We start from the raw sequence: 22,769 nt of genomic DNA, 5'->3' as shown, positions 1-22,769 counted from the left end.
GGCTGAGTAATATTCCATTGTATATATGTGCCACGTCTTCTTTATCCATTCATCTGTCGATGGACATTTAGGTTGGTTCCATGTCCTGGTTATTGTAGATAATGCTGCAGTGAACATTGTAGTACATGTGTTTTTTTAAATTATGGTTTCCTTAGGGTATATGCCTAGTAGTGGGATTACTGGGTCATATGATAGTTCTATTTTTAATTTTTTAAGGAATCTCCATACTGTTTTCCTTAGTGGTTGTATCAATTAACATATCCACCAACAGTGCAGAGAGGTTCAATTTTAAAGTTCTTCCAACATACCATTCTCACTTGAACCCATTTTTTGCCTGAATTATACCCTTCCCCCCACTCACTTCTAAGGGATAACTTCTATTTGTCTTTAAGGTCCCAAAATTGATATCACTCTCTTCCTTGGTTTGATATCACTGCCTTCCTTGATGCCTCAAATTTTGGATCAGTATTTCTCCTGCATGTTCCCATTATACATCTCTAAGAGCGTTTTTCATGTGGTATAGAAATTGAGTAAATTAATGTCTCTCTTCCAATCTAGATTATTGGTATTTTGAAGAGGAAGACCCCGTCTATCTTGTTGACTTTGTAATCGCAGCACCTATCAAAGTGAACAACACCTAACCTATTCTTAGTAATTATCTGCTTTTCTATTCAATCATTCAGCAACTAGTATATGGCAGGCAGTGTTCTGGGGCTTAGGGATACAACAGTGAACATGATAGATAAAATGCTTGTTCTCATGAAGCTTATTTTTTTTGTTAAGGATTGGGTTAAGTAATAAAATAAATATGTAAACTAAGCAATAGATGGTAATAAATGCTGTAGAGAAAAGTAAGACAGTGAGCGAGAATAGAGTTTGTTGTTGGTTGAAGACTAAATAAGGAAGTTAAGGAAATCTTCATGGGGAAAGTGACATTGGAGGAAAGACTAAAAGGAGTAAGTGGTGAGCTGTATTAATATCTAGTGAGAGGGGCAGTTCAAAGTTGGAAGAAAAGTCAAAAGCAAATGTCCTCAAGCAGAAGCATGAATTGACTCATGGATTTAGCAACATGGCAGTCATTGGCACCCTTGGCGAGAACAGTTATGGTGGAGTGGTAGGAGAATCCTGACTGGAATGAAGACATGGAATAGAGATAACAAGGAGTTTATCTATGAAGAACAGCAGAGAAATGACAGTTGGAGGAGGAAGGAAGGTCATGAAAAGTTTTTTTTTTTTTAAGATAGTAGGAATAACCTTATGTTTGTATAATGATGGGTAAATTTGAGCGAGAGTGAAAACTTGTTGATAGAGAGAGAAGGATTGCTAAACCTATGTACTTGAATAGATGAGATAGGAGAGTATCTTTATATAGAAGATCTGATTTGGCAATTACTTTTAAAAGATTGAAGTTTATTTTTCATCCATGTAATTGTCAATGTTCCTTCCTGGATACATCTTTCATATGAGAAGTATAACAACTTATACTTCAAGTTATTAATGTAGCAATTATTAATCACATGGTGATTTTCTGTTTATATGTTTTCCCATTACATGCAAAGAAATATTCTTGAAAAATATTGACAAAAATATTAGATAGATGATAGATAGATAAATAGATAGATAGATAGATGGTGTACTCTATAGAGGTTGATTGTGCTTATAGTGTTATGTGAAGTCAAGTTCAAATTCTAACTGTATTTTACACAGATTTTTGACTATGCAACCATTCTCTCTGTCTCATTTTACCCATTTATAAAATACGAATATTAATGTTATCTTTGTTATGGACTTAATGTTTGTGTACCCCAAAATTCATATGTTGTAAACCTTGAGCTACTATATGATCCAGGAGGCCCACTTACCGGGCTAAATCCTAAGAAGACAGAATTGGAAAGACACAGGAAGGCAAATCTTCACTGTAGATGTATTACAATAGCCAACACATGGAAGCAACCGAAACGTCCATCAAGAGATGAGTGGACACTGAAGAACTGGTACGTGTACAGATGGAATATTAGCCAAGGCAAAAAATGAAACAATGCCATTTGCAGGACCATAGAGGAGTCTAGAGGTAATCATTGCAACTTGTAGTAAGTGAGAAAGCAAAAGACACATATCCTATCATATCACTTATGGGTGTTACCTAAAACTTGATACCAATGAAGATATTTCCAGAGAGAAAGACAATCACAGATTCATTAAACCAACTTATGGTTCACCAAATGGAAAGCTGTGAGGATTGGATACATCACGATATTGGGGTTTTCAGAGATATACAAACACATGTGAAATATATAATCACCAAAAACCTACGGCATACCAAGGGAAGACTGCACAACGTCGTGTCCTAACCTACATGGGAAAAGGATCTGAAGAAGAATAGATATATGTATATGTGTAAAAGAACCACATCTTGCACGCCTACAACAAACAAAACATTTTACTCTAATTTGCTGTGATAAAGAATAAAAATTAAATTTAAAAAACAAACAAGAAGTAATGAGACATAATCTTAAGGGGCTTTTCTTGGCACATTCCGTTCTAATTTACAACCTACAACACAACTTCCATTATGGCTCTGTGGCCCTAGTAAGCAGATTTGGTAAGGAGAAGTGCTGCCGCCTTCTGGTCGTTTCACACAACAGCGGTAATGGTCACTTAATATTCAAAATAATGGCAGTCCTGTAAATGACACCTGCCATCAAAAAATAAAAAATCCTGGGGTGGTAAATCGACCCGAAAATTCAAAAGACGTCAACATTTCAAGAAGACCATTTCAAGAGGCATACCTTATGCACATTTTGTCTTTTCTTTTATTTTTCCTTTCAAATAAAAGGGAATAGAAAAATGTGCAACATCAGCAATTAATTAAGCCGTGCAAATCCAATTACAGAAACGTTCACCTCACAGCCGTCAGAATGTTCTTCAGCAAAAAGTCTACAAAGAATAAATGCTGAAGGGGTTTCAGAGAACTGTGTACCCTCTAGCTGCTGGGGGATGTAAACTGGTAACAGCCAGTAGTGAGAACATAATGGAGGTGTGTTTAAGGGTAAATTTGAGCTACTATGTGATCTGGTAGGTCCTTGGATGCGCCTATCAGCTGAGCAGAGCAGAATGGAGAAGACACGGGCTGGCAATCCTGCACTGCAGGAACTTTTTTTTTTGCGGTAAGTGGGCCTCTCACTGTTGTGGGCTCTCCCGTTGCGGAGCACTGTCTCGGGACGCACAGGCTCAACGGCCATGGCTCATGCATGTAGCCGCTCGGCGGCATGTGGGATCTTCCCGGACCGGGGCACGAACCCGTGTCCCCTGCATCGGCAGGCGGACTCTTAACCACTGTACCACCAGGGAAGCCCTGCAGGAACATTTAACATAGCCAAGACTTGGAAGAAACCAAAATGTCCATCAACAGAAAATGCACAAAGAGCAAGTGGTCCATGTAAACAATGGAATACTAGCCATGGAAAACAGTGAAATAGTGCCGTTTGCACCACCATATAAGGACCTATAGATAATCACCCAACTTGAAGTAAGAAAGAAAGTGAAAGACAGATATCCTATGCCATCACTTATAGGTGTTACCTAAAAATTGATACTCATGAACTTATTTCCAAGAGAAGGAAAAGCATGGATTAAGAGAAAAAATTTACATTTAACCAAATGGAAAAGTGTAAGGAATGTATGAATTACGATATGGGGGTTAACAGACATGTACTAATACATATGAAATATATAATCACAAAATACCTATGGAATACCAAGACAGGTCTACTCAACGCTCTTTAATAACCTACACGGTAAAGGATCCAAAGATAAATAGGCAGATACATTGATATAATGAACCCGATTCTGTACACCTAGGAGAAACAGAATAGTTTTATCAAATTTGCTCTGATAATTAATAAAAATTAAATTTAAAAAACAAACAAGAATTAAGGAGATATAAGCTCTTGGGGATGTGCCCTGGCACTTTCCACTCTAATTTGCAGCCTACTAACACGATTTCCAGGAAGGCTCTGCTGCCCAAAAACGCAGTTGGAAATGTAGAAATGCTGCCGCCTTGTGGCCGTTTCCCGCAAGAGCGGCTTTAAGCCCACAGCTAATGGTCTCTTAACATTCCCAAGGACTCAGGGCTGTAAAGGACACCTGCCCTAAACAATTGAGCTGAGGTAGGGAATGGACAAGAAAATTCAAATCTGGCCAAATTTTCAAGAAGATACTATGAAGAGGTAAGTTTGACTGACTCTCTTTAAAAAAAGCAATACAGGAAAATGGGTAAAAGCTCAACCTCAGGAATTATTAGACTCAGGCAAATCTAATCTGCAAAAAGGTTTCAACTCACACAGGTCGACTGACCATCAACAAAAAGCCTACAAATAAAGAATGCTGAAGTGGTTGTTGAGAACTGTGTACCCTCTAGCTGCTGGTGAGATGTAAAGTGGTAACAGCCAATAATGAGAGCAGGAAGGAGCTGCGTTTAAAAGTAAAAATTGACCTACCGTTCAATGCAGCAGGCCCACCGCTGTGCCTCTCACCTGAGAAGACCAGAATCCAGAAGACAGACGCTGCCAAAGCTGCACTGCAGCCTTATTCACAATAGCCAAGACATGGAAGCAACCTAAATGCCCATCAACAGATGAATGGATAAAAAGATGTGGTCCACATACACAAAGGAATATCAGCCATGGGAAACAACAGAACACTGCTCTTTGAGGTACCACAGATGAGCCTAGAGGTAATCACAGAACATGAGGTAAGTTGGAAAGCAAAAGTCGTATATCCTATGATATCACTTACACGTGTTACCTAACAACTGACAAAAATGGACCAGGGAAGCCCCACTGGACCCATTGTGACATCAACTTGGGTCAAAACTCCATGTTCCCCGGACTCCATGAGCTCACATTCTGAGCACAGTTATACTTAGCATCCCCAGGGATTAGGCTTAGCACAGAGCCAGTGTCCAATAATACTCTAAATGGCTGCCCTTTCCACACTGCACAGCTACTCTTTAAATGTTCGCATGTTCTCCTGGGAATCATCTCTGCATTTTAAAAGTACATTCTTCACAATGCACCACGAATGCATGTGTGCTTCTAATGGGGGAGCTGGCCCATTCTCCACACCATCCTTTGCTTTCTGGACTTTTCCTTAGACCCTCCTTCCCCTCAGAGCCTTAGCCTCTGGTGCTTTGAATTTCTTCCTGTGCTAGCCTGTGAGTGGGCCACACAGGCTACTTCTAAGGAAATTACCAGACAACAGGCCACCTCCAGCCTAATATGTCATGAAAATCATGACCTCATAGGGAAGGCAGCTTGGCTGCATTCATCCTACTTCTAAAGGCAGGACTAAACAAAAATGTAAAATAACAGTGGATCAGGCCAGAATAAGGCTTTGGTGGATCAGGAAGGAAACCCCAGGGCCACCCAAGAGAAAAGGGCTTTACTATGCTGCCTGCTGACAATCTACAAGGCAGCAGAGGGAATCCCAAGTTCAAGGGCTCCCTGAGGAGCCAGGAGTTGCTCTTTCTCCATCTTTGAGCAGAAGGTTCGCCGGGGGATCCTGGCACTAAATGAACCAAGAGACTAAGCAGAAATGACATTCTTTTCTGCAGAGGAGGCACCAAAAGGAAAGGGCTGGGCTTGCTTACTAAGTACCCTCTCCCCACCCCCATAATAAAGATCTGTGTCTGACTCTCACCTCCTGAGGACCACAGACCACTTTCCTTAGGGATAAATGAACAGACATTACAAGATGCCTAGGGTGTGCCAAGCACTTCCACTTGTCTCAGCGTATCCTCAAAACAAACCCCCGAGGTACATAATGTTTTCCCATTTTACACACAAGGAGATGGAGAGTTGAAAGAATCAGGTCACTTGCCCAAGCTCACAGAGCCAGTGGGCGGCCACAGTTGGCATTCACTGCCAAGTCCACCTGTATTAAACCCAGACTCCCCTCCCCTACACTGTGCAGCATCCTGGCACCTGTGGGGGAGGTGTTCTTCCCTCTCAGCCCTGCCCTGGAAGCCACCGGCAGAGGAATGGGCACAGGGGTCAGACCTGCCCTGTAGGGCTCTCTCTCCTGAGACCCTGCACCTCAGGCAGAATGACACACCGAAAAACAGTTGGTGCAGACACATCCAAGAGACCTCTAACTCCCCGGGGGACTGCCCCTCCGTTCCTGCTGCCTAGATTCCTGGAACTGCCCCGCATCCTGTCCTTTCCCAGCCTCCTTCCTCAGCATGCATTTCGTTTCTGTGAACTCCCTATTCATCTCTTTTGCCCGTTCTTCCACTAAAGTATTTGACTTTTCCTTATTCTTTTGCAAAAGCACTTTATATCTCATGAATATTAACCATGTGCTTGTTATATAGGCTAAGTTTTCAGTTTGCCATTAATCTTTAAACTTTAAGGTGGAATTTTCTTTCTAGACAGAAAATTTAAGCTTTTAAGCTTAAATCATTTAAGAAAACATTTATTCTATAGCAGAGTTTTTCAACATTGGCACCATTGACAGTTATATTTTGGGGGATCTCCAGTACATTGTAGAATGTTTAGCAGCATCCCTGGCCTCTACCCACCAGATGCCAGTAGCACCCCACCCCTCAAGTTGAGACAAATCAAAAATGTCTCCAAACATTGTCCAAGTCCCCACGAGGCAAAATCATCCCTGGTTGAGAACTGCTGTGTTATGGTTTCTGACTTCAGTACCAAGCTTATAAAGTCTATTTCTACCTATAATTTAAAAAAGTGACCTGTTGTATTTTTGTCTTGCCTTCCATGGTTTTATTTTTCACATTTAAATCTTCAACCTATGTGGAATATACTTTGGCATAAGAAGAGAGCTAAGAAACAAAATATTATGACGGCATTGAACTTACCCCTGGGAAGAGGCGGTCCCACCATGTGAGTAGCTCTTGATATGCGAGACATTTAATAATCCCAATGTACAAAGTTACGTGACACCTCACGGGGTGAAGAGTTGCACCTGTCATCCAACGGCTGGCATAGAGTTGGCCAAGATGGGATCTTCCCACAGCTTTGGGGAGTCTCTACTGGGTCTAAACCAGATGTGCTCAATAAATTTTGGGTGAGTGGGAATGTGTTTGTTAGTTGCTATTTTACCCTTTGCATAATCAACACCACCTTCTGAAACCAACAACACACCACTCTATTCTGGAGTCATCTGGAAAATTCTCAGTGATCTGTTTTAGTAGAAAAAAACAACAGAGTGAAAGGCTAACTTTGTATTTCATTGCCCTTGGTTTGAACTTTTGTGTACTTTCTAATAAATATTTTAAATATTAATTATCATTTTTAAAAATCCCATTAGATTTCTACAGAATTTAATGAATTTAATGAATATAGTGGGCTCCCTCTAGTGGTCACAAGAAAATCTCCAATTCCCAAAAGTCAATACATAACCTCTTGTAAGTATGTAATTTACATTCAGACTTCAATGCAAATTTTTGTGAACTTCCCTTTGCCAAAAGTTTACATGTAAGATTGGGAATAAAGTTTATATATCAGTGCTAATAACTTCCTAATATGCAAATGGACATATGATAGCTATAAAACACAAAAACTTATCTGAAAGCAACTAATTTTGTTCTTCATGTTTTTTTCCTTAAAGTTCACTGAGAATGGCATGTGTATAAGTGGCTTAATTTGTGTATCTAAGCATGTCAATATGTCTTCTTAATAAATATTCTGTATTGAAACAAAAAAACAAAAAAAAAAACCCAAAACGTCTTGAGTGCCCCCAAGACGTTTATTTACAGGACACAGTACATTTTACAATGAATAGGTTCAGAGTGGCTAGATGATGCCTTAAGAGAAGACTTCTAATTATTTTCTTCCATTCATCAGTTGGTCTACAAATTGGTTCATAAGGCCACTGTCCAAAACTATGCTTATCATCTTCCCTTCTAAATCCCTCTTTGGGGATTTCCTGTTTCTGTTCAGGATATCACCCTCCCCCGGGCTTCCAGCTTCGGGCACCTCTGTCCCCTCCCGTGCCCATCCATCCTGTTTGTGAGTTTTGTCCACCACATGGTCCAGTGCCTCTCACAGCTGTTCCCTGCCATCAATTCTCATGGCCCTCATTCAAGTTCTCATGACCTCTCCTCCAGGGCAGGCATTCAGCAAATATTTATCAGCCCTTCTCCACATGCCCAGCACTGTTCTAGGCTCAGGGGACGCATCGGGGAACAAGACAAGATTGTCCGCATGCAGAGCACCCTCTCAGTGGGCTTCTCTGCTGAAGCAAACTTGTGATCCAGTCCATCCTCCATGCTGTTTCTAGAGTCCTCCTCTTAAAGCTGAACTCTACTCACATACCTTTCAACTGTGTCCCATGGAATGAAGCTCACATCCCTCCATAATCAAGACCCACCCTCACCTCTCATTATCACCTTCCAACGAAACAGAGCTCCCTGACACTCCCAGAACTCCCCTCTGCCTCTGTTCAGTATGCCAGTTCTTGTGGAATGTGTCCCCCGTCCCAGCTGGCTAAGATGCCAACCAGTCTTCAAAACCCTGCCCAACTGTCATCTTCCCCCACCCAGGCCTCCTTGATCTGAGGTGATCTCTCCCTCCTTTCAATTTCTGTGGGACTTTTTTTTTTAGTATTCTTCCCATTCTCTATATATCATGGCTCCTGTATGTGTGCCATCATGCTCTAACAACTGGGTACGCAATTCCTCTAACAATCTTAGTCAATGCCACCCACAGGACAAGCACAAAATAGGGTAGAGAGAGATGAATGTATGAATGAATGAATGAATTCTCCAGAGAATTCTGGTCAAAAAAAGTCAGACACACAAATTATCTTCTTCAACTTTGTACAGTCTGACATAATGGGATAAACTGCCATTAAGCTACTTAGTTTTACCATGAACGCAAGTCAACTAGCATTTAACACATTCAAAAAAGTATCATTAAAAAAATCCACAAATAAGAAATAACTCAAAGTAGGATAACCATTTTTTGCTTCAACGTAGTAAGAAAGTACCCCAACCCCCACCCTGCTGCCCTAAGCAAATTCCTAAACCTACAAATACAGTAAACAGGCTGAATAGAGTAACTGACCATTTCTGTTCCACTCTGCGACATTTGCCATAAACTGTCACTGAAATGTATCAGGTTCTGTATCATTTCCACATTGTACTTCATGTCCTCCTACTGCAGAGTTTCACTCCTCTGCTCAAACTTCCAAACATTTTCACAGAGCAGCGAACTTCTAACTCTGATAAATCTGTTTATTAATTTCTGGAAAGTCACCCTACACTGCAAGCACAGTCCCTATCATTTGGAAACCACACGCCATGCCTCTGGGATATTATGCAAGAACACAAAAAGGCACAGAAAGGAAATGAAAAGTATTACTGTTTTTCTGAAAAGTTCTTCATACTCTCCAGGGCAGGTTGAGCCCAGTTAGAAACCAGTGCAAACTGTGCAAAAGGGCAGAGCCGCAGGCTTTGCATGATGAGGTCTTCCGGATGCTGTTAGTGGATGACGAGAGTTCACAGGCCACACGTTTTCTTTTCCTTTCCGGTTCCCTCACTTCTGGGCTCTGTCACCAGCATTTTCTCACCCACATCCCAGAAGAACATGCCATGGAAGTCTGTCAGGCCTTTGCTCGTTCCCTCCAGGATATTCCCAGCCAACCGCCAACTCTGAATCGCCTTGTCCCTACCTCTCTGGCAGCCCTGGCAACAATCAGGAAGGTAAGAGGCTGCACGCAGTGAGTCTGGACTGGCCTGGGGGCAAGGGATCTGGGTTCCTGGTAACCACTAACTCACTTTCAGGAAGCAGTGCCAGGCCCTGTTACAAACTCTCTACAAGCTCATTCAATCCTCGCACGATTCTATGAGATGGGAACTATTAGAAATCCCGCTTCACAGATGAAAAACTGAGGCACAGGGAGGATAAGTTCGAGGTCATGGAGTTGGTAAGGGACAAAGAATTTGTTTTTTGTTTTTTAATTTATTTATTTCATTTAGTTTTGGCTGCATCAGGTCTTCATTGCTGCATGTGGGCTTTCTCTAGTTGCAGCGAGCGGGGGCTACTTTTCGTTCAGGTGTGCAGGCTTCTCATTGAAGTGGTTTCTCTTGTTGCAGAGCATAGGCTCTAGGCGCACAGGCTTGAGTAGCTGTGGCACACGGGCTCAGTAGTTGTGGCTCGTGGGCTCTAGAGCACAGGCTCAGGAGTTGTGGTGCATGGGCTTAGTTGCTCCGTGGCATGTGGGATCTTCCTGGGCCAGGGATCGAACCTGTGTCCCCTGTATTGGCAAGCAGATTCCCAACCACTGTGCCACCAAGGAAATCTGGGACAAAGAATTTGAATCAGGCAGTCTGGATCCAAAATTCAGTGCTTAATCACTGAGCTGCACTGTCTGTTGGACCAGCTCAACAGAGGGAAGAGACTTATGTGCTTGAAGAGGAGGCAAGCCTCTGGTCAAACTCAGGGTCTGTCCGTAGTCCCCGCTTAGGATCACCTGGACATGTCTGGACAGCTGCCCCCGGAGCCGGACTGAAGTGGTCATCTATTATTTATGTCTGCCCAGCTGCATCCCTTTTCTCTTTTTCTGGGAATAGCACCCTACTTTTTTTGAGGTAACCACCCTCCACCACTCTCAGCCTACATGATTCTGGTAGTGTCAACCCTCCCCCACAACGGCCTCCCTCCGTGTCCAAGACCATTCACATGACCCACACCTGGCCAATCAATGTGTCCCATCCTCCAGGAACAGCAATTTGTACAGGGACAGGCATCTGCCCCAAGACAGGCAAATCAGGGTCAATGCTGGGACTTCTTTCTTCAATCACAGTAAAATACAGACAAAATTTAAATACCATTTTAACCATTTAAAAGTGCAGAATTTCATGGCATTTAGTACCTTCACAATGTTGTATAACCATCGCCACTATCCATTTTCCAGAACTTTTCCATCTTTCCAAACAGAAACTCTGTACCCAGCAACAATAACTCTCTGTATTCGTCTGCTTGGCCTGCCAAAACTAAGTACCATAGTTTGGGTGGCTTAAACAACAGAAATCGATTTTCTCACAATTCTGGAGGTTATAAGTCAGAGATCAAGGTGTCAGCAGGGTTGGTTTCTCCTGAGGCCTCTCTCCCTGGCTTCATGTCATCTTCCCTCTGTGTGTGTCTGTGTCCTAATCTCTTCTTATAAGGACACCAGTCATAGTGGATGAGGGCCCACCCTAATGGCCTCACTTTACCTTATTTACCTCTTTAAAGACCCTGTCTCAAATACAGTCACATTCTGAGGTACTAGGTGGGGGTTAAGACTTCAACATATGAATTTGGAGGGGGATACAATTCAGCCCATAACACTCCCCATTCCCTAATGCTGACACCTTTGAGAAAGGGGAGTTCTCTATCTGCTCGGGTTGCTGGGAAGGTCTGATATACTGCTGGGGCTGTTGGTGGCCACTTTCCCACCCCAAGGAGACAGTGTCTGAAAATGACTCAGGGAAGAGCTGAGAGGCAGACAGAGACCCCTGAGCCCAGACATACCTGAAACTGGCTGTACCTCTGACCTCTCTATTCCAGTTGTGTAAGCTAATAAGTTTCCTTTTCGTTTCTTTATTTTATTAACAGAATTAAAAGACTTAGTTAACATAAGGAGCTTTTACACCAGAATGGCCCATATCTCCAGGATGTGCAGGATGTGCCCACTCGGCAGCTGTTTAAGCAGCAGAGTCAAATCCAAACCTCTCAGGCTCCAGGGTGCTGGCCCCGACCCGTCCCTTGGGATGCTCGCATGTTCACAGCACAGTGGGGACTGGGTCGTGCCCGAGTCTCCCACAGAGCAGACTTCGGGGACACCCCCTGCAACATTCTAGAATTGTTGCTCTGGTGTGGTGCCCCAGACTGAGGGCTCCTATCCTTTCAGCCCAGTGACCCAAAGCCCTGCAGCAGTGCCTGCTTCATGATGGGCTTCAGTACAGAGCATGAGGAAGGCAGGGAACGGGGCAAGACAACAGTTCTCCTTCCCTCCAACAGTTCCCTGAAGGACAGTCTGTAAGAACACAGGATGGGAAACAATTCAAACGGCCTTGGGGTGGGGACTGGCCAGGTACCTCACAGGACAGCCCAACAGGATTTTGTCTTTTAACCCAAAACAAGGTAACACCTGCTCTCTGATACATGGAATGATTCAGACCATCTCAGAGGGAAACTGCAAACCGAGAAAGCAACACCGGGACAACAACATATACCATTTGTGTAAAACCAGGAAGGGAGCTTCTCGATGAAATGTAATTAAATGACCTCAAAAATCTCAAAAAACTGTCCTACACCATAGCCACCAGCCACACTTGGCAATTTAAATTAAGATTAAACAAATTTTTTTTATTGAAGTGTAGTTGATTTACTAAGTTGTGCCAATCTCTGCTGTAGAGCAGAGTGACTCAGTTATACAGCATACACTCTTTTTTTATATTCTTTTCCATTATGGTCTATCACAGGATATTGAATATAGTTCCCTGTGCTACACATTAGGACCTTGCTGTTAATCCATTCTAAATTAAACAAAAATTTTAAATTCAGTTTGTCAGTTGCACTAGCCATGTTTCAGAGGCTTGGTAGCCCCATATGGCTAGTAGTGGCTGCTCGATTAGCAGAGAGATAGAATATTTCCATCATCACAGAAAGTTCCATTGGAAAGCACTCCTCAGAAGGACATCAGCAGAAGGGTAAAGGGCCCCTGGAAAGAGGAGCAGGAGAACCGGAGAAGAGGAGGGGAGGGGAATTAGTTTTCACATGTAATCTTCTGTAGTACTTGAATCTTTCATCACATATTATTTCCTATTCAAAAATAAACATTTTAAAACTTTAAACACATTTTAAAACAATAAGTACATAAGTAATAAGAAAAAAGGACGTTGGAATCCCCAGGGACATGGGTAAGCCACATGAATCTACAGCCCTGAGTTCTCCACTGAAGGAAGAGAAGTCTCCTTTGAGGCAGGTGTATGAGGAAGAGCAGCATGAGGGGGCTCCCAGGTGGCAGCCCCACACACGTGATTCAGACCTGGTGGTGTAGGAAGTTCCTATGTCCCCCAAATTTTGATTATCACAGCAACCTTATAATTAGGGTGATTAATGGTCCCATTTATTTTAGTTTCCTAAGGCTGCCACAACAAATGACCACAAACTAGGTGACTTAACATGACAGAAACCTATTGTCTCACAATTCTGGAGGCCAGAAGTCCAAAACCAAGATGTTGGCAGGGCTCGTTCCTTCTGAAAGCTCTTAAGGAGAATCCCTTCCATGCCCCTCTTCAGCTTCGGTGGCTGCCGGCAATCCTGGGTGTTCTTAGGTTTGTAGATGCATCACTCTGGCCTCTGCCTCTTTCTTCCCATGGCCTTCTCCTCTGGGTGTTTCTGTGTCTCAAATCTCTTACATCTGACTTTTATAAGGACACTCATCATTGGATTTAGGGCCTAGCCTAAACCCTGGATGATCTCATCCCAAGATCCTTAAATTAATTATGTCTGCAGGGCTTCCCTGGTGGCGCAGTGGTTGAGAGTCCGCCTTCCGATGCAGTGGACGCAGGTTCGTGCGCTGGTCCGGGAAGATCCAACATGCCGCGTGGAGCGGCTGGACCCGTGAGTCATGGCCACTGAGCCTGCGCGTCTGGAGCCTGTGCTCCGCAACGGGAGAGGCCACAACAGTGAGAGGCCCACGTACCGCAAAAAAAAAAAAAAAAAAAAAAAAATTATGTCTGCAAAGACCCTATTTCCACATAAGGCCACATTTACAAATACCATGGGTTAGGACTGGGACATATCTTTTGGGGGGTGGGGGACACAATTCAACTCACTATACCGTTTTATAGACAAGGAGTTCAAGGTTCAAGGGCCTCTCACTTGCCTGAGGTCACAGGGCTAGTTCAGAGCACAGCTCTGCCAGTCCTCCCACCACTGACTCCAGCAAGAGAAGAATCTTGACCTTCCAGCCCGAAGCCTGCCCCTCCCTTCAGCCTCAGAGCTCCCCGCACCCACTTCACAATGGGTAACACATACAGAAGAGCCGCCCCCTTCTTTGGCCTCGCTTATCTGTCTTGCTGCATCCTAGGATCTTACAAAAGATTACACTGTCCTCTGGGCCGTGGGAAGGAACTGGGCTAGGGGGATCTGCGGGTATCTCAGATGAGATGGGGTATCTCAAAAGAGGGTGGTCTGCATGTCCAGACTCCAAAAGTCTGCAGGGCAGATCAGAGCCAGGGAGAAAGGGAATGAGTTAAGCCTTCTGGTGTTGGAGAAAAAGCCCTCTGTGCTTTTTATGGCAGAGGAGAATGTGCCAGCCTATGGGGTTTTGCACTGATGAAGGGCTCTAGTCTAAAGTGCTCAAGTGAGTACTCCAGCTCAAGGTGACAGCAGAGGAAGAGAAGATGTGGACATGGGTGTGCACTGGGGCCTGGCAGAGGCTGCTACACCCCCTGGGCCACACTGACCATACCTGCCAGGACAGCCTGATCACAGCCACAAGACCCTCGGACAACGACAGCACAGCACTGACTGCTGGGCACCCCCAGAGAGGACGGCAGGTCACCTTCCCTCCTCTCAGTGGAACTGAGGGTTCTGACCAGGATTTTGGCTTCCATGGTCATCCCAGTGGCCTTCTTGACACCTCTCCTGGTGGGTCAAGAGACCTCGAGGGAAGACAGACACAAGACTATCTCCAGGTCCTGGGCTTTGTGTTTCCTCCACGACATCAAAAAGCCTACAGAGCCCACTCCAGTATTGGTACCATTTATTAACACAAACAGTAAGTGCCTGACCAAGATTTGGACCTGGTCTGGGTTTATTCAGGAGCTCCATGTCCCCTCACTGCCACCTCCTCCCTCTCCATCTATCATCTGTATTGGTGGTTTTCAAACTTTCAGTCAGCAACCCATAGCAAGGAACCCGTTTCACACTGCCATTTACAAATATAAAGGGCTGACACAAAAACTTCACTCCAATATTTTTTATTGTAGTCTCTGCTAGTTCAAAATTTCAGAATGCTGGCTGCAACCCACATAACTGATTTCATGTCTCATAAAGGTGTTGTGACTCCCCGGTTTGTTTGTTTCTTTGGCCGCACCGCTCGGCTTGTGGGATCTTAGTTCCCCAACCAGGGATTGAACCCAGGGCCTTGGCAGTGAGAGTGTAGAGTCCTAACCACTGGACTGCCAAGGAGTTCCCAGTGACTCCCAGTTTTAAAAACCCTCATCTACATAACTCATATGAATTTACAACCATTCAATACTGAGAAAGAAAGAACAGGGGAGAAGCAAGAAGAATTGTTTTATACATTTTGCAGATCAGCCAAAACTTCATTGGTGGAACTGAATATTTTCCCCCATTGAATTGCAATTTCTGACTTCCTGATCTGCTCATGATGTCATTACTTATCATGTCCTTTTCCCTCCTATTAAAACCTCAGAGTTCCTATGAAAGGCTAACTCAAGCTCGACTGTAAAATCCTCTTCCACTGGGTCCCCAGAGACTGAATGTTCACACCATGGGTCCATCTTTGCACAAATCTCAGGGCATCTCCCAATCTCGAGATGTTAACCATCAGTAAGCTTGGTTTCTGGACCAGGTGAAGTGGTTTCAGAAATGCCAGGCAACTTGGCTAATGGAAGGCATGACAGCAAGGAACAGGGCCCCTGGGTCCAGCTCCCATGTTCTCTCACCTCGTCCGGCATGGTGGGTCATCTGGGAATTGTTACAATTTTCCACTCATTCACTGGTATTACATACTGTTCTATGAGAGGATAATTCTAACCCTGAAAACACTGGGGCTGAGACTACACCCCTAAATTCTCAGTCATAATATGTGCAAAGCTCCAATGAGGACAACTGGAAGACCAATATGAACCAGGATTTGAGCCACATGGGTTAGGAACCAACAAATCCTCAATTCTAGTCACAGCTGTCCCGGTCTACACCATCAAAACCCAAGACACATGATTATTTGAACAAATCAGACCATGTTTCCTGCTCCTTTCCTCTACCTCCACCAAAGAAATGAAAACCAAAAAAACCTATATTTGCCAGATTATTCCTCTACCCGCCACACCTCACGTTCAAAACAGAGCTAGGGTCACAATGTTAACACTGTTTGGATGGTTCATGTCTGTTTCTCCATCTTTAAAAGGGGATGGCTGCTACTTTCCTAGCATCTAAGAATTTATTGTAAGTCATCCCGAAGAGTTTCTTAGCTCCTCCACCAATACCATCAGCCTCATCAAACCAAGTCAGTTAATTTTGCCAGAATCTTTAACGACACACCTACCAGGGAAGATGATGTAGGAAGAAAGGCTCCAGGACAGTCCACAAGGTACCACAGACAGCCTGAAACCCATGGTGATTCTCTTGACCATGGCCTTGGCAGTTTCGGGTAGCCAGGAGAGAGAAGACCAGGCCTATGGAAGTCAGGAGTCAGCAACGATCGAACATCCACTTACCTGGGGGACAGACACAGTCCGTCGGTGCTTCTCGAACTGTCCGGAGCTTGGCTGGTCCCTCCATCTTCTGAACCAGGAAGAAAAGGGGGGAAAAATACGGATGAGTTTTGGAGCGGAGAGGGGTAGAAGTGGAAAAACAGCAAAAAACAACATATTTGAAAGATCTACAGTGGTGGTGTTGGTGCTTTCAAGAACAGTTTTGTAAAGGTCATTAAATTCTACAGGCAGTTTTAGAATGGGAGGAGAAACAGAAATAAACATTAAGCAATTACTTGGGAGTCCCTGAATAGAAGATGACAGGTTTCAGCTTTAACAACATTTTCAAATACAAATCCAGGAATGACAAAGGAACCCGGTAGTCCCTGGCGTGAAGATAGGAGGGCAGAGCAGAGAGAGGCCAGGTAGGGCCAATCAAAACTCGCTCTTGAACATCTTTCCCTGCTCCGGAGACCACCCCTATCCAACCCCAGGAAGCCCCAGAGGCCCCTTGGCTGCAGCCCCTCCCAGCCCACTGGCTTCAGACCCAATGGTCCAGGGCTAATCCACCCTGATGACATTTTCCTTTCTTCTTACCAGTGGGGATCCTTGGCCTAGAAAATTTAGATCAGTACAATTTAACCAGAGTCTCTACACATGCCCAGCCCTGTGCTAGATTTGGGTGAAGGGAAAAGAACTACCACAGAAATGTAGTCAAAAGTCACAGCTCTGTTATTATGACAACTCACAGTACAGCCCTGGCATAATCATCACCTTATGTGACACTCGGGTAACCTCTGGGGCATGAATTATTGTCCCTGCCTCACAGACAGGGGATACAAACTTGGAAAAAATAAGAAATTAATCCACAATCCCAAATCTAGGTTTAGGGGAGTGAAGCAATTGGCCCATAATCCCCAAACTAGCCAAGACTTGAGTCCTGACAAGAATATACAAAGTATTAACCTTTCCCTAGGGAAAAACAAAACAAAAACAAAAAACAAAAAATATTCCTAAAAGCAAAACAAAGCAAATCCCAAATGTGTTAACTTGAGTTAAAAATGCATACTACCACTAAAAGGGTTACTTAAGGTTCAAACCTAAAAATGTAATTTTTCTCAATAAAAAACATAGTAAAAATGCAAATACAAACACCTGGAAAATAGCACAACAAACAAAAAAATATAATTTTCGAATCACTGTTTTAGAGGAGGTGAGAAGGCACTCCCAGTCTTGAGCCCTTGATCACCAAGCCTGGAATTTTCACATAAGAAGGGGCTGAACAGGGAATTCCCTGGAGATCCAGTGGTTATAACGGACTCCAGGCCGAGGGCCTGGGTTCAGTCACTGGGCAGGGAACTAGGATCGCAGAAGCCGTGCGGCATGGCCATGAATGAATAAATAAATGAATAAATAAATAAATAAGAAAATAAATAAATACATAAGAATGGGCTGAACAGCCCAGGACCAGGAGCCTGAAATAAAAAATGTAACCAGGGGAGGCTCTGGCCCCTGCAAAGTACTTCCAAGTTCCACCTCCACTCCAATCTGCCAGCCTTGCCCTCAATTTCCAGATGGGCCACAGAGGCTGATACTGACAAGAGATGGAGTTAAGGCCAAGGATTTAGAGAACTGGAGGATGTACGATTTGGAACCTTATGGTGGAGGTGTTTGTGAAAGCGGTACCACAACAGAACTTTTCTATCCCCCCGATACCTCTTAAACCCCCGCAAGGCCTTGGTTTGTCCCAGAAATCAGAACCTGGCTAGGCCTCTTGGCCCTGGGCTCTCAGCTCCTGTCCAGACCCACACCTGCCACTCACTCCTGCTTAAGCCTGGGGCACTCTTCCCTAGAACTGCCCAACGGGACCAGAGCCACCAGGCAAGCAGTCCGTGCTGGCCCTGAGCCTCCATAGGTACCCCCCGCAGCTGCCACAGGTTCCTACCAGGCGGGTGAGACACAGCAGCAGCAGATACCACCCCCACCCCCACCCAACCCCAGGCCATGTGCACTGGAGTCTGGAGCATCCAAGCCTTGCCCATCCTCACTGTACTGGAATGCTGCAGTAGGTGCCTGCAAGGCAGGTGTGAGCAGGACCTCGGAACTCACTTTTCCCCATTATACTGGCAGGTACAATTACAGATTTCAAAATTCACTTGGAAAAAGAATCCAGCCTTCTAGTTTAAGCCAGTCAATTTGTATGAGAAGCTCTCAGCTGTTTTTATCATTTCTAGAAAGACTAGAAGCTACGCTAATTTCTTTTTTAAAAAAAAATAACAAAAGCATTTAATGCTAAAAAACAATTCGCTTTCAACAATTACTATCACATCTGGGCAGCTCCGCTAAGGGGAAGGGGGCTTTATCAATTACTGATAGGAAATACAATTACTTTTAAGCTACTCTTATCTTCAAACAAAAACTAAACAGAAAACTATTCAAGAAAGGAAAAAACGTATTGTTAATGCTAGTAGATGGGATCATAAATAACTGATTGAGTTTTTGTTTCGTTATTTATTCTAACTCCTTTTATGCATTTGTTTTTCTGGATTAGATAGTGAATCTGCAAAGCTTTATCTTAGTCCTCTATCCTCCCCCCCACACCCCACCCCCACCCCCAACTCTGGAGTTGGAACGCCCCTACTAGGAACACAAAGTGAAATGTCTGTATTAGAAACCCAGTCCCGTGATCTTTATTTCTTTATTATTTTTTTTAATTCTAAGAAAATATTCTTCTGTGTCCTGGTTTGTAAAAATGATCCAAAAGCCTCAACTTTCTACATTCAATTATCTGGCAGCACCCCTAGCATCTGCAAACAATATGGTCCCTGTTTTACAAATGCAAACAAGTCCTGACTCCAAAAGGAAATAAAGAAGGAGTTTCCGAGAAATGACGGGAGACTCTGGGAGTGTTGCCTCCAGAAGTACTAAGAAGGAGAACTTGGAGTTGGGGGGACAAGAGCTGAGAGAAATCTAATCAGAGAAAATCATGGTTTCCAAGAAAGCATTACATGGTCAGATGATAAATTTATCAATGATCTGTTGAAGCATTAATCTCAAACTCTTCACCAGATATTTGATCACATCCCTGAACAGCTGTATTTTGATGAAATATAGATTAATATATAAAAAAGGATGTAACGTTTTATTTCTGCAAAATGCTACAGATAAAGCCACAAAGACATTCCTATCCTTTGACAGAAAATTCCTACTCTAGGGAGTATATCCCAAGGAAATAAATCATCAGGAGCAAAAAAATGATATTCATGAAGTTGTGCCGCAAAACAGTGGGAGTACTCTAGTGAAGGATGGTGAATCCCCTTCATGAAACTGTCATATCTTCATCAAAAATCATTATGAAGACTATGTAGCAACAAGAAAAAATGTTTATGATACAATAAATAATGTTTACATATGTGTAAATGTGCAGGAGTGGGATGGCAGCAATTACCAAAACATCAACCCACTTGGGTGCAGGGATTACAGTGATTTACTTCTTTAAAGTTCTTTCTATTTTGTAATATCATCTCAGTGAAAAAAAAAATCCTGGGGAGGAGAAAAGCCAAAATGAAGCCCTAAAATCTCCCTGCCTAGGGCAATTTTTGAATGACAGACAGATGATTCTGCCATAACTAACTCCAGGATCAACCCGGATAATACACACAGGCACCACAAACACCAGAGGAGGACTTGCAGAGGATCAATCCTGCCCTGCTGCAGTCACATCCTCTCTGCCTTCTTTCCATCCTCTGTAGGGAAGGGCCCATGTGTACATTCTTATGGCCACCAGCAACACAAGACGGCAGCATTTCCTGGCCTCTTTAATATTCTTTTTTCATATCCCACCATGGTGATGATGATGATAGCAAATATAAAGTATTATTATCATCAAGTTTATTGATTACTTACTATGTGCCAGGCACTGTGCCAACAACTGTTATCTTCTTGAGTCCTCCATAGAACCCCCATGAGGCTAGGAATATTGTTTTTATACTCATTTACAGATGAGAAAATTGAGATTCAGGGCAATGTAAGTGTCAGGACTGGACTTGAATCCTGGTATCAACTAACTTCAAACACAAAGTAAAAGAACCTCTGCTTACCAGCAATTTTAATGTCTAATAAAAAGAGTTGCTATAAAAAAATCCAGGCCATACAAAACTGTAGGGACGGAAATTAGGTCAGTGGTTGCCAAAGGTTGAGGGAGTAGGAGGAATGAAACACAAGGAGACTCATGGAGGAGCTGTGAGGTGATGGAACTGTTCTGCATGGTACTGGGGTGATGGATATACTCCAAGCATTTGTCAAAAACTATTGGACCATACATCACAATGAGGAAACTTTAATGGATACAAATTTTAAAAAATATCCAGGATGCTGGAAAATCCCAGGGTGGAATGCAGGCTGAAACAAATGAATATAACTATATTAAGATTACATGACATAACCTCACTGAAGGTAGTGGGGAAAAACATGTAACTGACCTAAGTCACTTTGCAAAATACTGTTTCAACTGAGACCTGTAAGGCTGAAGACCAAAGGAACTGTCCATAAATGCTGTACTCTGGTAGGTATAGTTGTTTCACACAGGGGTACAGGGTAGCAATTTTGAAATTACTATACATATATATTGGGGTTGAACAAGTGAGTAAATAAACTATGGGTAATGAGAGCCTGGCTTCTCACTGTCCAAGAAAGAAGTTATAAATAAGCAAAGGGGGAAGCTGGATTAGTCAGAGACATTACTATGAGGTCATGTTTATGTTATGTACACAGACAGATGCATACAGAAATAATTACAGGACCCGGAGGAAGATGGCGGAAGAGTAAGACACGGAGATCACCTTCCTCCCCACAGATACATCAGAAATTCATCTACACGTGGAGCAACTCCTACAGAACACCTACTGAACGCTGACAGAAGACCTCAGACCCCCCAAAAGGCAAGAAACTCCCCACATACCTGGGTAGGGCAAAAGAAAAAAAGAATAAACAGAGACAATAGGATAGGGACGGGACCTGCACCAGTGGGAGGGAGCCGTGAAGGAGGAAAGGTTTCCACACACTACAAGCCCCTTCGCGGGCGGAGACTGCAGGTGGCAGAGGGGGAAAGCTTCAGAGTAGCGGAGGAGAGCACAGCAACAGGGGTGTGGAGGGCAAAGCGGAGAGATTCCGGCACAGAGGATAGGTGCCTGTCAGGCACACACCAGCCCGAGAGGCTTGTCTGCTCGGCCTCCGGGGCGGGCGGGGCTGGGAGCTGAGGCTCGGGTATCAGCTTTCAGTCGGAGCGCAGGGAGAGGACTGGGGCTGGCGGCAGGAAGAGAGCCTGAAGGGGTTAGTGCACCATGGCTAGCCCGGAGGGAGTCTGGGGAAAGGGTCTGGAGCTGCCGAAGTGGCAAGAGACTTTTTTCCCTTTTGTTTCCTGGTGCGTGAGGAGAGGGCATTAAGAGGGCTGCTTGGGGAAGCGCCGGAGACAGGCGCGAGCCACGGCTAAAGGCGCGGACCTCGGAGACGGGCGTGGGACGCTGGGGCTGCTGCTGCCGCCCCCGCTGCGGGGCCTGTGTGTGAGCGCGGGTCACTGTCCGCCCTGCCTTCCGGGGGGCCTGTGCACCCCGCCACTGCCGGGGTCCCGGGACCTGGGGACGGCTTTCCCGGGAAAGCACACGGAGCGCCTCGGACTGCTGCAACGTCACGCCGGCCTCTGCCGCCGCAGGCCCGCCCCACACTGCGCGCCCCTCCCTCCCCTCTGCCTGAGTGAGCCAGAGCTCCCGAATCAGCGGCTCCTTTAAACCCGTCCTGCCTGAGCGAAGAACGGACGCCCTCCAGCGACCTACGTGCAGAGGCGGGGCCAGGTCCAAGGCTGAGACCTGGGAGCTGTGAGAGCAGAGACAGGGAAATCTCTCTGTGCAGCCTCGGAGGCAGCGGATTAAAGCTCCATGGCCCATTTGATGTGCCCTGCGTCTGTGGAGTGCATAAATGGACAGCGAATCATCCCAAATTGAGGAAGTGGACTTTGAGGTTAAGATTTAAGACTTTCCCCCCTTTTCCTCTTTTTACAACGAATTATCCCAAATTAAGGAGGTGGACTTAGAGAGCAAGATTTCAGACTTCTCGCCCTTTTCCTCTTTTTACAACAAATTATCCCAAATTGAGGAGGTGGACTTGGAGAGCAAGATTTTTGATTTTTCCCCCTGCTCTCTTTTTGTGAATGTGTATGTGTAATCTTCTGTGCAAGAGTCTCTCTGTATACTTTTGTTTCCACCATATGTCCCAGGGTTCTATCTGTCCGTTTTTTTTTCAATAATTACTT

The sequence above is a fragment of the Mesoplodon mirus genome, assembly GCF_964341445.2.
Source record: "Mesoplodon mirus genome assembly, chromosome: 5".
Classification (NCBI taxonomy): Eukaryota; Metazoa; Chordata; class Mammalia; order Artiodactyla; family Ziphiidae; genus Mesoplodon; species Mesoplodon mirus.
This window is presented reverse-complemented; position numbering follows the sequence as displayed.